Below are 13,785 nucleotides of genomic sequence, written 5' to 3'. Positions count from 1 at the left end.
TATGATTCATCTCGAGACCAGCCCTGATTCAAAGATATTATGGCCATTGTTTTCCTGATTTCCACTCTCCAGGCAGCAAGCAAAAAATTCTGATTAAGGTCCTTCCAGCCAAGTCTATGTCAAACATGTCCTTTGATTGGTGAGGGTGGCTGGAGCTCCCAGAGCTGGCCCTGCCTGCAGCTCATCCTCCTTGTCCTTCTCTCTCCTCACCACTAGACCTGTCACACCATGTGGATGTGGCCTACTGAGGGTCACCCAAGGAGTCGTACCCCGTTACTTGACAAAAGGGAAAACTGCTCCACAGAAGTGACAAAAGGTCCGAGCAGAGCTAAGACTGCATCTTCTCTCAAACCAGTACATCACACTGCTTTAAGGTCAGTTTCCAAATGCACCTGAAGATGGCTCTGGGACAAATTCATAGTCCTTAGGGATGTGCCTGTTACTGGCAAAGCCCATTAACAGTTTCCGGGAAATAAAAATAGAATCTGGGTAATAAAATAAAACCTAACCTTTTTTCTTCGCCTTGGCGCTTCGTCTCGTTTCACTTGCTCACAGGGAGCCACGGGCAGAGGCCTCACACCAGCCCTTCAGCCCAGAGTTCCTGGCGCAGAACCGCCCTGCCGACACCTCGGCTCGGCACCGTGTGCAGAAGCGCCGAGCGCGGGACGACTCGATTCAAGATGGCGGCGGCGGGCTGTGTGCAGAGAGGCTGCGCCCAGCACCGCGATGATCTGGAGCCTGAGGCGTGCAGCTGCGCCCACCCCTCGAGAGCTCCGCCCCCTCCTTCCGCTGCCCCGCCCTATAAAGCAGTCCTGCCCGCGGCCTGGCCGGGCTGGGGGTGTCGTTCTACTGGCTTGAACAAAAATGGGCAGGAGGACCCTTGTTGGGGCCCGACTCGAAAGGGTCAGTAACAAGCCCATGTTACGGGGCCCAATACGTTGATTTCACCCCTTCTCCTCATTCTGTGCCTTTGGCAAAATTGCCCTTCCCAGAAGGCATTTCTTTCGGTGGTAAAAATATCTTGCAGGAGTGACATAATACATCCAGATGCTGTAGGAACAGAACCCACACCCTGTGTCTTGCTGGCCGTTATCCGAGTAGACTAGGGCTTTCTCTGGAGTTTGATGCCATGTTGACGTTTGGCTGCCGACTCACTGCCAAAAGCCTTCCATGTGGAGGAGTAAGTACTACAAATGGGGAGACGGATGGGTTGTTAGGCTGTCATAGAGTCTGCTCCATACTAAGCTAGGTTCTCACATGGACTATGGAAAGAGATCTCAAAAGTCATGACTGACTCCTCCAGATAGATGGACAAGATAGGCCAACAGGGTGTCATTCAAGGAAGTTCCTTGAACTTGGACATGTTCAAGGAAGTTTTCTAAACCTGTATTTCAAAAAACTGAGCTCAAGCCTTTGACCTTTAGGTTATATTAGAACACTAAAATGGGCCCCACGGATAGCCTCTGTGCATAAATTGCTGGCACACTGGTGTTCTTAGCCTCAGAACTGCCTTGAATTTTGAGAAGTGCTAATTGAAATGCAATGCACATGTTCTTTAGCCTGAGCCAGAGGGAGAAATGTAAGGGCTGGACAAGGCTGTCAAATAAATATGATGCACAATAGCAACAGTGGTCATATGTAACTAGCCTAGTGAATTTGAAAACCAAATCTGAGAACATTTGGTGGCTTGATTAATTTGCTTTGCCTATTCGCCATCTGTTGTTATTTCCAGGAGGCCAGGGTGGGCAGCCCTGCTTGGTTCTGCTGACTTAGGCCAGCTGGAAACTCTCCTTCTATAGGGATTGGGGGGTGGGGTCTGCAAACGAACAGAGGTCCCTGGTCCCTGCTCTCATCTCATCCTGTGGCTGGGAAATCAGGTTTTGTATAAACAGCTCCTCCCATATGCTTCAAAACTACTTTTACATCACCTACCTCTGTTTAAAAATTGTGTAAACTCACAGGTTCACCTGTTTTATATCTTCCCCTTGCTGATGACCGAGGAGAAAAGTGAGGTCACCTGGTGACAATCACGCAACTTTCTTTTGAGTTGAGCTACAGAACCTCACATTTGAATTTTGCCTTTTTTTTTTTTTTTTTGGCTGAATTGGTTCATTCTTTTCACGGCAAAGCTTTTCATCAAAAGCCTTATGTAAACTTGGAGCGCAGGGCCCTAGGTAAACCAGCTTTGCTCTCTGAATTAGGTAATGAAAGTATTGCTCATCTTCCCCGTGTCCTGCTCCCCCCTATTCATACACTTTACTTGCTTCATTCATTCCTCAACAGAAATATAACGAGTGCTTCATATAGGAGGGGCAGTGAGCTAGATACTAGGGATTCAGAAGTGAAAGCACAGGCCTTGGTCCTCAAGGAGCTCAACAGGCTAGTAGGGGAAGATAAAGAAATAAAACTATGCTACAAATATTATGATAGAGATTTACACAGGATACTCATGGCAAAGATTTATGTCTGCCCACCAAGATCTATTCCACTCTTCTTCCCCAGTAATAGAGTTTTAGCCGAGTGTAGAGCCAGCTCTGCACCCCCAGAACTCCCTCCTGGGCAACTAAGCATGGTCATGTGACTAAGGTCTCCCCATCAAGAATACAAGTTGGAAATGTCATTTGCCACTTCCACAGCTAGGACTTAAAATGTTGCACGTGTGTTCTGTGCTTTCTTGCCCTTTCTTATGAGCTGGAACGTGGATTTGCCTGCAAACTAGATTCAACTATGCAGAACAAAACGGTGCCCTAAGGGGTGGGGAGAAACAAGATAGAAGGAGGAACCCTGAAGACTGCACAAAGCAAATGGGCCCACTTATCCATCCTGGACTGTTTTGTGAATGAGAAAAAAAAAAAGATCTTTGTTCCTTAAGCCGCTGTCTTTCTTACGACAGCTTAGTTTTCATTCTAACCAACACAACTCTGTGCTCTACACTTGTAGGACCAAAGCACTGTCTGAAATAGGGGAAAACAATTTATCTGAGATTATATCACACACTGGGTCAACCCACTTCCCCAGCACCTAGCACATGCTTATATCTGCTTATGCAGACTGACTATGGAAGCACTAGTCTTAAAACAACAGGTGCATTGAGTATTAAGGGGCCAGAACCAGAAGGAACATTTGAAATTACCTAGGAAGCACTGTATAGTGGAAAGGGTATGGGTAGTGGCATCAGAAAAATCTGGGTTTGAATGCTGGATGTGCTTCTCACTACCTCGGAACCTTGGGCAAGCATCTTAAGGCCTTCAATTTTTTTTTTTTTTTTTTTTTTTTTTCGGTACACAGGCCTCTCACTGTTGTGGCCTCTCCTGTTGTGGAGCACAGGCTCTGGACGCGCAGGCTCAGCGGCCATGGCTCACGGGCCCAGCCACTCCGCGGCATGTGGGATCTTCCCGGACCGGGGCACGAACCCGCGTCCCCTGCATCGGCAGGCAGACTCTCAACCACTGCGCAACCAGGGAAGCCCAAGGCCTTTAATTTTTAAAGAAATTTTCTAAATAAGAAGAAGGAGGAGGAGGAGAAAACGAATATCTGTCTTGCAGCATGACTGAAGATTATAACAGACATAAAAGGCAAGCCCAGTGCCTGGAACACAGTAGCCTTCTATAGGTGATTATTATCATTAGCATTTTGCAGGCCCTGTGAGAAAAGAACTAAATACTCTCTCACTGCAGAGATCATTCTTTCCTGCACTCACTAAGCCTGCTATTGGCTCAGCTGAAAAGCTTGCCTGGGCTGAAGAAACGTATAATTTGACCTCACCTACAGAAGCAGGTATAAGCATATTTTGCTTTGAACCTTCCTGTACACATCTTCAAATCTAGAATAATGGACCAAACTAACTTACACCAAGAGGACAAATACATTTACTAAAAGCAGAGGAGAAGAGAGTCGACTCCTTGGTAAATTTATTTTAATGCCAAATTTTGAATCACTTTTTCCTAGATGCCCATTTCACTGGATTATAAATGTGGCAAAAGCAGAAACCATGCATTATTCATGCCGACTCCCTCCCACTTAAAACATTTCACACCATGGCATGCATTCTGCAAACATTCAATAAATATTAAATGTCATAATTTTACAGCTATAAAAGCCTTTAGAGATTATCCAATCTTGCTCTCATCTTTCAGATTAATTTCTTCATCCACTCATTCAGTCAATATATATTTATCTGACAGCACTATAATGTGCTGACAGATTGGGCTGCACAAGAGATGTGGAACGTGACATCACAACTGGGTAAAATGACTTGCTCAAAATCAAGCTATTAGAATTAGGAATAGCACATAGGTCTCCCAATGTCAGTGGTCTTCTTATAGTGTCTTGAGCACACCAAGGTCTTGCTCAGTGGGACCTTTGGCTCTTTTAGCTCCCCACTGCCCCCAGATCTTTACAGGGCTGTCTGGTCATCCTTCAGGGCTCTGGTCAAAGAGACTTTGCTTGATGGTCCCAATTTAAGCCTTTTATATCTTCCTTTCCACAGCTGATGACAAAATCAGGCCATTCGTAATTAAAACAACCCTATGTTGAATATTCTAAAAGTTAAAAAACTCAATGAATAAAAATATCCTTAATATTTTAGTCCCTCAAAGTCCTACTCCCCTGAAGGAAGACTAGGAAGACTGTGACTCCCTTTCTTCTTAAATTCTGTCTAAATCTTCTCTGAATGTGGATATTTTACCTTGTCTATTGTGATTCCTCATTTCTTTTTAAACTTTTTCCAGGAAATGTTAATGCTTTTCAACATGTATTTATTATGCTGTGTGTATATATGTAACTATGTGTGTGTTTCCCCCTGAACAGTTTGTGGGAAAGTTACAGATATAAATATGTGAGTATGTATTTCTTTCAAAAAATCAAGAACATGCTCTCTTATAACCACAGTACAGTATTACTCAAGGATCCAATCCAAGATCATAAATCTTAGTCTTCTTTAGTCTGGAAGAATTCTTCAGTATATCTTTGTCTTTCATGACCTTGACATCTGGAAGAATATAGGTCAATTATTTTGTAGTATGTCTCTCAATTTGGGTTGGTCTTATATTTTCTCAAGATTAGATTCAGATTATATCTTTTTGACAGGAATCTCACAGATACTATGTTCTTCTCAGTGCATCTTTTCAGGTAGCACACAATTTCCATTTATCCCATTCCTGGTGATGTTAATTTTCATTACTTGGTTAAAGGGGCTAGATTTTGCCACTGTAGTTACTATTCTTTTCCTGTGTAATAAAAAGCATTTTGTGGAAATAAAATGAAAAGAAGGAAGAAGTCACCACTTCCAAGCAATTCTGAAATCTGGCAGGGCAAATTCTAATAGGTTTCAAAGCATGGGAATAATCCTCTGGGCCTGAGGCTTTGCTCTTGGAGTAATTCCTTCTTTTTCTTGAAAGGTATCACATGTTTGCAGATGAGTAGGGTTAGGGTTAGGGGAATTAAGAGACACAAATGAATATATCAAATAAATAAGCTACAAGGATATATTGTACAGCACAGGGAATGTAACCAATATTTTATAGTAACTATAAATGTAGTATAACCTTTAAAAATTGTGAATCAGGGCTTCCCTGGTGGCACAGAGGTTAAGAATCCACCTGCCAATGCAGGGGACACGGGTTCGAGCCCTGGTCTGGGAAGATCCCACATGCCATGGGGCAACTAAGCCCGTGCGCCACAACTACTGACCCTATGCTCTAGAGCCTGCGAGCCACAACTACTGAAGCCTGCCAGCCTAGAACCTGTGCTCTGCAATAAGAGAATCCACTGCAATGAGAAGCCCGTGCACTGAAACGAAGACCCAATGCAGCCAAAAATAAAATAAATAATTTTTTTTTTAAATTGTGAATCACTATGTTGTACACCTGAAATTTATATAATACTGTATATCAACTATACCTCAATAAAAAATAAACAAGCAAAGATACAAATAAATAAATAAAAGAAGAAAAAAACAGAAAAGAAACATAGGTGGTGTCACCAAGTACTTTCAGCCTTAGCCTCCATACAGGGCATAACCCAAGGCTGCTCAGGAAGAAGCATGTAAATTTCTATCAGTCAAATTGAAGCAAGGTTGTGCCAGGCTGTGTGTCTGTAACCATCGATGGCATCAGACACTGCAGAATAGTTCAGAACCAATCATGTCCAAGGTCTCTTTTGCCCAGGCTGCCGCCTACCTGTAAAGCATGCCAACCAAGTTGACCTGGATTTGCTGTTTGAGAGAACAAACACATAACAAACCCGGGAATATCCAGGGTGGAATTCCAAATTTTTGAAATAGGTATATATAACTCTCTACTCCTTTTGTCATGACCACTGACCAGGAGTGTCCAAGAGGAATAAATCCTTCTTCAAACAGCCACGTTAAGTGACCAAATTGCCTTACTTAAGTATGTGGACCAGGAAAAGATAAGAGATAAAAAATCAGAAAACTTTTTTAGTTGATTTTTAAGATTGCTATTCCAGCACTCAACAATACTGTGGATGGTAGAGAATATGGAATGTCCATCAAATTCTTTGACTGTTAGCCCATTGTTGGATGGTCTTTGTAAATGATCCAGAAAGCCTAACAACACATGACACAGTTTAGCTGTAAAGGCCACAGTGATGTGGCTAGAGTTGGCTAATTGGACTGGAATAGCAATACCATACCCTGACAAAATGTCAAAGCAGAGAAGCAATATCGGGGTCAAAGATTCAATGTAGTCAATCTGCCAGGAACAGACAGAGCTAATATTCCATGTAACGTGGCCTCCATCACCACAGAACAAATAGGCCAAATTTTTGCAGGAGTCACTAGTCTGGTATGCAGTGGAAGCTTCTGCATCCATGAGAAACATCCTTTACAGTGTGCCCAGTCTGTGATGGTGGATGTGTTACCATGCCCAGTACAATGATGAAACCAGATGGCAATAGGGGCTATCTTGATCAATAGCCTAATTCTAGTTAATCTGAGCAAAAAACAGACCTTTACCATCACCCAGGTGATGTCTGATGGGCAGACACGATGTGTTTACCCAGTTCATGACACAAAGAGAAATATCTTTATTCTACCAGTCTTAGTCTTCCAAGTGGCAGACCAACTGGCTAGGCCATTGGTAAACAACCCAAAAGTCATTAGGAGTCCTTAAGAGTGTTGTCCAAGGCAAAGGTGGTTTAGCACATTGTGCTGCATTTGGTCTTCCAGAATTGTCATTGGGGCTGGATGGCTGCTGCCACCTAGTGAACACCATCAACTTTCAACTTTGCTGAACCATCAGTGAGCTGGATAACTCTAGTGAGACCACAGACTTGATTATTCACAGCACAGCAAGCATCATGAGTGTTAGCATGCTTACCAGGTTCCCCTTGTCCCCAAATCCCATGAGAGCAATGTGAAGTACCCAGATAGGTACCCACATATGAAGCAGCAATACATGTATATAAAGCATCATTACCAATTAGACATTCAGCAGTGGAAACCACAACAGTACACTGAATTGACCCAGGAGCCCCACCCAGTAGGCCACTTTAGCTACCCTTCCCTGCTTCGAATAGTGCCCAAATAATGAAGTGTGCTGTGTTATGGGAGAGAAACACTTACCTTCAAAAATCTACCAATTTTATAGCAAGTAGTAAGCAAGTTCGCTTTTTGTCCCAGAGGGAGATGTTACCTCGTCCTTCAAAGTTGTTCACTGCAGATACAACCCTAAGAAATAGCCTGGGTTAAGAGAGGTCAGAGTCTTCCATTCTTGGCATACTCAGCAAGATGCATAGAAGCAGGAGAGACCTATGGTGGTGTTTCTCCCAACAACAACCACCCCTCTGGAGAAAAGTAATAATTTTAAAAGGTCTGCACTGTAGCATTCATTTACCAATTTCCTGGTTTAAATACTCCCACCATGGCTGACTTCAAGCTACCACTGTGACATCATTCAAGTCAGGGTTGGGAAGAGATGAATCACCACTTGCTAAACCTCCCATTGGTAATTCTTATTTGAATCAATTATTACTGTGATTATTGCCCTTGACTTTGAAGTACATATCTGCATCTTTTATTAGTTCTGTACATGATTTCACATACTATTATTTCCCTTTTTCGAAATGTATTCCTGCTTAGCTTTTCAAGTGTATATTATCAACTTTTTATAGTTTGTTTACATGTAGTACAAGAGCCTCCCTCCTCTGAGGATCCTAAAATAATTTCTGGAGAAGTCTAGGGGAAAATATTGGGTTATACTCATAGATTAAAAAGAACCCACAGGGGCTTCCCTGGTGGCGCAGTGGTTGGGAGTCCACCTGCCGATGCAGGGGACACGGGTTCGTGCTCCGGTCCAGGAAGACCCCACATGCCGAGGAGCGGCTGGGCGGGTGAGCCATGGCTGCTGAGCCTGCGCGTCCGGAGCCTGTGCTCCACAACGGGAGAGGCCACAACAGTGAGAGGCCCGCGTACCGCAAAAAAAAAAAAAAAAAAAGAACCCATAAAATTGAAATGTTGAGCAGTGGGGTGTGAAAGTTCAAACCTCTGGTTGGTAGTCAATCCCTTGCATTTCTTTCTGTATCTTTAGTAAACCATCAAACCCATGTTTATAAATTTCTGAGTCTGTGGTCATTTTCTCCAACATTACCTGGTTTTAATTTTCTTCCTAGTATTTATTACTCTCTTAAATTTCCTGCCTTTTTTTTACTTGTTGATTACCTTGCTGCCTTTAGAATGCAAAAACAAGAATTTTGTCCATCTTGTTTACCACTTTATCCCCACACCTAGAATAGTGCCTAGTGTGTGAAAGATAATAAATATACAATCAGCAAATGAATTCTGCTTCCTGTCCTAGTACCTATTCCACCGCATTAGGCTGCCTCTACATTCAGTCACTTTTTTGGATGGTGCTCACTGCAGATAGCAATCAAACTGTCAAATAGAAGCTCCAAGTGTTTCCTTTATAGTTAAACCTTGATTGGGTTTCAGGCTATCTGATATCTCAGTGCTGCCACTCATACACTAAGTCAAATTAAACAAGTCATCAAACCTTTCCATGCCTCAGTTTCCCCATCTAGAATGCTCAAGGATCTCTGAAAGCATGGCTTCAGTTTTCATTGTTGTCTCTGGGACCATGCAGTGCTGAGTATGTTATCAGTGGGTTTTCATCTCATTTTGATAATATCTTTGCCTCTGGAGGGTGGTGGGAGAAGAGATGAACAGCTGTAGTCTTGTTTTACTGTCACCAGTGGAGTGATTCAGAAATTCTGAAGATTCTTTGAAGGCAATTTCTCAATTTCTCTTTAACCAGGATTCAAACTATTCTTCTGACATGTATCCCAAACTCATCCATTATTTCTTCTATAAAGTGGGGCCGATAACACCTACATCACAGGGTTGTGGTGACGGTTAAATTAGATAACCTAAATCAGTAGTTCTCAAAGTGGGGTCCCTGGACCAGCAGCACCAGCATCACCTGCCAACTGCTTAGAAATGCATATGCTAGGGTCCCACCCCATACTGAAGCAGAAACTCTGGGGTTGCCCAGCTGCATTGGTTAAAAAGCCTTCCAGGTGATTCTGATTTACATTAAAATTTGAGAACCACTGACAGAGATGAAATCAGTTGACACTTGTTTGACCTTCAAGTGTCTGCTTTTCACTTATTAATTCAGATTTATTAGCCACCCAAACCAATACCAGATAAGCTGCAGAACTATCTGTCCTCACCCCACTTGGCAGATGTGAACAGTGGGTGGGAGACTTGGGAGTAGACCCTGCTCTAAAACCCAATTATAAACACTTTGGGCTGCTTTTGCTCTTGTCCACAATTATTGCAATTTGACAAAATTTTACCTTCATGTTTATATTTTTCTTCCTCCTATCTTTTTATTTGTCAAGGACTTGGTTCAATAGACATTTTGTGCTTCCATGAGTAGCTAGATGGTTGCCTGCACGGCAGATTTTAGCATCTCGTGGGACACAAATAAAAGAGCACAGGCCTCAAAATCAAATAGCCCTCAGTTCACACCATCTGGATGGCACTGGACAAGTTAGTCTTGGTGAAGCCTGAGTTTTTCAAATGAAAAATGGGGTTAACAACAAGAAAAGCCTCCATTTATTGAGTATCTCCTAGGTTCCAGGAACTATGCTAGGCATTTCACATTTGATGTATATTACCTCATTTAAACCAAAACCATGAGTTATGGGGTTTTTTCTTTAATCATATCTTATTTAAATACTTCTAACATTTTCAACACGATTTTGCAACATTCAGGGCCCATCATTTCCTTTTTCAATGTAATTAAATGATAGTAAAGACACTTGGTGGGAAAACAGCACCTAATTAATAACTAGCTTTTCAGCAAACTCTGCTAGAATGCTTCAATACCATGAAGTGAGTGATATCAGTTGGAAAAATGAGGCTAATTTTGCAGCAGTTTTAAAGAAAGAGGAAATAACCTTTAATAGTGGTATATCTGTACTTTGCGGTAGAAGTTCTTAGTTCATACTTAATTAAAAAGCAAGTTGCTCTTGAATGTTGAAAATCCTGGAAGAGTTTTTTAAAGTAATTTAATGTAGCATTTTATGGTTGCTTTTGCAGTTTAGAATTTGTGATGGATATCGAGGGATGTATATGCCTTCTGATCCCTTAGATTTAATCAGACTGCTCACTTGCTTGCTTGCATAATGGTTTATGGTACCTTTGATGATTTGCCGCCAACCTACCACTTTTAATAATTTACTGTAAAAGCATTTAATTTTTAATGGACAAGAATGGGTAAGAGGTAACTTTTGCATTGGTAAGTGCTCTCCTGAAGACTGGAAAAAAGGAACAGTATGTTTAAATTCCAAACATTATTGAAAAACATGAGTCTTTTATTACCAAAGTCAAATGCATAATTGAAAAACATACCTAACACAAAATTATTGTTCATGCCTTATTTAACCAGAAGATAGCATTGCTTTCATGATGCTATCATGAGGACATTTTTTCAAATTCTCATTTTTTTCTTAACTTCCATGCTGTTTTCAATATTCTGTTCCACTAGATAAAGTGTACCTACCACAGGGTGAGAATATACGTCATTTTATTACATCTTGCTAATCAAGAAAAGCCCAGCAAAAGAATAGTTTGTAACGTCTGCTTCATAAAAGAAATATCACTTTATATTCATTTTCTTTAAAAGTTTTTCTAAGATCTCCATGTAATGTGCATACCTAGGAATGATTTCACAACTAGTCTTAAAAATATCAGAGTTTCCATGTGGAAAGAAAAATGGGAAGATGCCAGGATAAATATTTTTTAAGACTTGATGGAGGACAAAACACATCTTGCCTTCAGAGGCACATAAAACAAAAAATGTTGCAATTGCCAGATAATCCCTTTTTCAGATATGCCATGTGTAAAAATAAGAATGGCTTCACAGGACTGCTTTCTGGGCAATCAACTAACAGCCTACAGCCCTGGAAACTTATTCTACCCTTCTAACATTCCACAGCTGACTGTCCCCAGGTTTACCCTGAAATGGGCTACAGGGAGAACTCTGATGGTCAAGGGACCAAGTCTGAGCTCTGTTTCTGGAATGCCTTTGGAATTCAGACATCAGAGCAGTTGCGTGAGAATGTGAAACTCATTCTCTTTGTTTTGGCCTTCAAATAGTCTTGAGTCTAAACCCTGCTACAGAGGATTGGTTCCCAGGAACCCCTTAGCCAAGGAGTTTGTGCCCTGTCAAAATTACCCCATCTAAAGATGAGGGTTTGAAGGTCCAATCACTATTTCCATGCTTGGTTTCCTGGGATGAAGCAGCAGGTGCCAGACTTAAATGATAAACAAGGACTCTATCTATTGCCCACCATCTTTTGGCTTCCTGGCAGGAGTTATATATAAAACAGCTCCTTTCTTTGTAAGCTAGATATTCATCTCCACCCCAGCTAATGAACAGAAACTTCTGGGTCTAATCAGGCGTTCCCCAGATTTGAGAAAGCAGGAATTGCTCCTGAGCAAATTCAGGTGCACCTGAGTTGGGTGGCTTTAACAGTCCTGTGCACACATATCTTTTACTTCTCTCCAGCTCTCTTAAATTCTTTATCTCACATCACCAACATAAACTTTTAGAGGTAGAGAGCCCTTAGAGATCATCAGCAATCCATAAACTTTTCATCTGAAGAAACTCTGAGCTAGCTAACTTGCCAAGGTTACAGGGAAGCTGCGAAGCCAGAGTTTACTAAATTGAATGCTTTTCCCATTACATCACATGGTCTCCCTCTCCTCTTCCTCTTTCTTCCTCCTCCCTTCCCTCCCCAACTACGGTCATCCCTTTTGTTTTTGTTTTAGGCCTCCCCGTGGGGCCAACAGTACCTATGAGTGTCACTTAGCTGCAGTGGTAGTCTTCATTGCTAAAAACATTAAGTGGGGAGGTGGGGAGAGAGCAGGTGTCTAACAACCTTTCTGGCTTAACTCTATTTTTCCTCCTCCTCTTCCAATCAGGTGTGCTGCCTCTTTTTTTACATTCTGACAACACTTCAGAGTGAGCTTCTTAACCCCAGCTAATTTGCCAGCCTAGTATCTATGACAGAAACATAATTAAGTTTCCTGGGCATATTCATTCCTCTTAATGTCCTTAGTAGGTTGGGGCTTTGTGAAACATCTTCAAAAGAGAACAGGGTAGTGTAGAAAAGACTGTTATAAGTGTAGCCTTCTGGGTCCTTAAACCCTCCAAAATTTATGCCAACCAAATATACGAAGTGATACACCAAAGGGTTAACCTTGGCATTGAACTAGAGCAGGATAGAGCCAGGGAGGGAGATTATTATCTTTATTCTAGTCCATGTTTATCTTTTCAAAGATGGAAAAAAAAAAAAAGAAAGGAAGGAAGAACGAAGGAAGGAAGGAGGGGAGGAAAATATGCCTAAACCACAATAAAATTTATAAGCTTGAAACTTAAGAATATATCAGAAAAATGTTTTAAATATTATAAAGAAAAGGGCTAAAAGCATAATATAGCCTAATCTGCAATTCTTTTAATCTATAATGCTAGGTTTTTGAGGAAAAGTAAAAGGGTCTATAAATGTCATTTTTTTCCCTTTAGCAGTTAAATAAAGGAAAATTCTGAGTTATGGACTGATAGTGAGTATAGATAAGAAAAATATCTCTGCTATGAATGGGTACTAGAATTTTTCATATACAGTAGACGACTCATGTCTATACAAGGGGAAAAAACAGACTAAATAACAGTCAATCTTGTATTTTTGGCAGACTAAATGATTAACCATTTCACATCAGAGTCAATTTCAATCTAATCAACTGTATGGGAATTAGTCACTATAATGGAAAAAGTACTTAACTCAGAAGGGTTCATTCATTAATCACATACCAACACCCCAGAGAGATAATTTTTCTGCTTAAGTTCCCAAGCTTTACTTACTCATTCATTCCTTCAGCAGTTATTTGTTGAACTCTTAAAATGAGCCAGGTGTTCTGTAGGACACTGAGAGTAAAAACACACTCCTTAAAATAAAGGAAATTGTAGACTAGAAGGGGGGAAATTAAAAATAAATAACTCATGATCTAAACACTGATATGGACTTGAAAAAAATGCTATGGGGGTAGGGGGCGAAGGGAAGAATTACATATTCATTCTAGGGCAAGTGGAGAAATCTTCACGGAGGAAGTGACATCTGAGTCAGAACTTAAAGGATGAATTGGAGTTCATCTCAAAGTTCCCAGTGAAAACCAAAGCTTAAATATCGAGGAGGTGGGCTTCCCTGGTGGCACAGTGGTTAAGAATCCACCTGTCAATGGGGGGACACGGGTTTGAGCCC

Source organism: Mesoplodon densirostris, chromosome 9 (assembly GCF_025265405.1).
Source record: "Mesoplodon densirostris isolate mMesDen1 chromosome 9, mMesDen1 primary haplotype, whole genome shotgun sequence".
NCBI lineage: Eukaryota > Metazoa > Chordata > Mammalia > Artiodactyla > Ziphiidae > Mesoplodon > Mesoplodon densirostris.
This window is presented reverse-complemented; position numbering follows the sequence as displayed.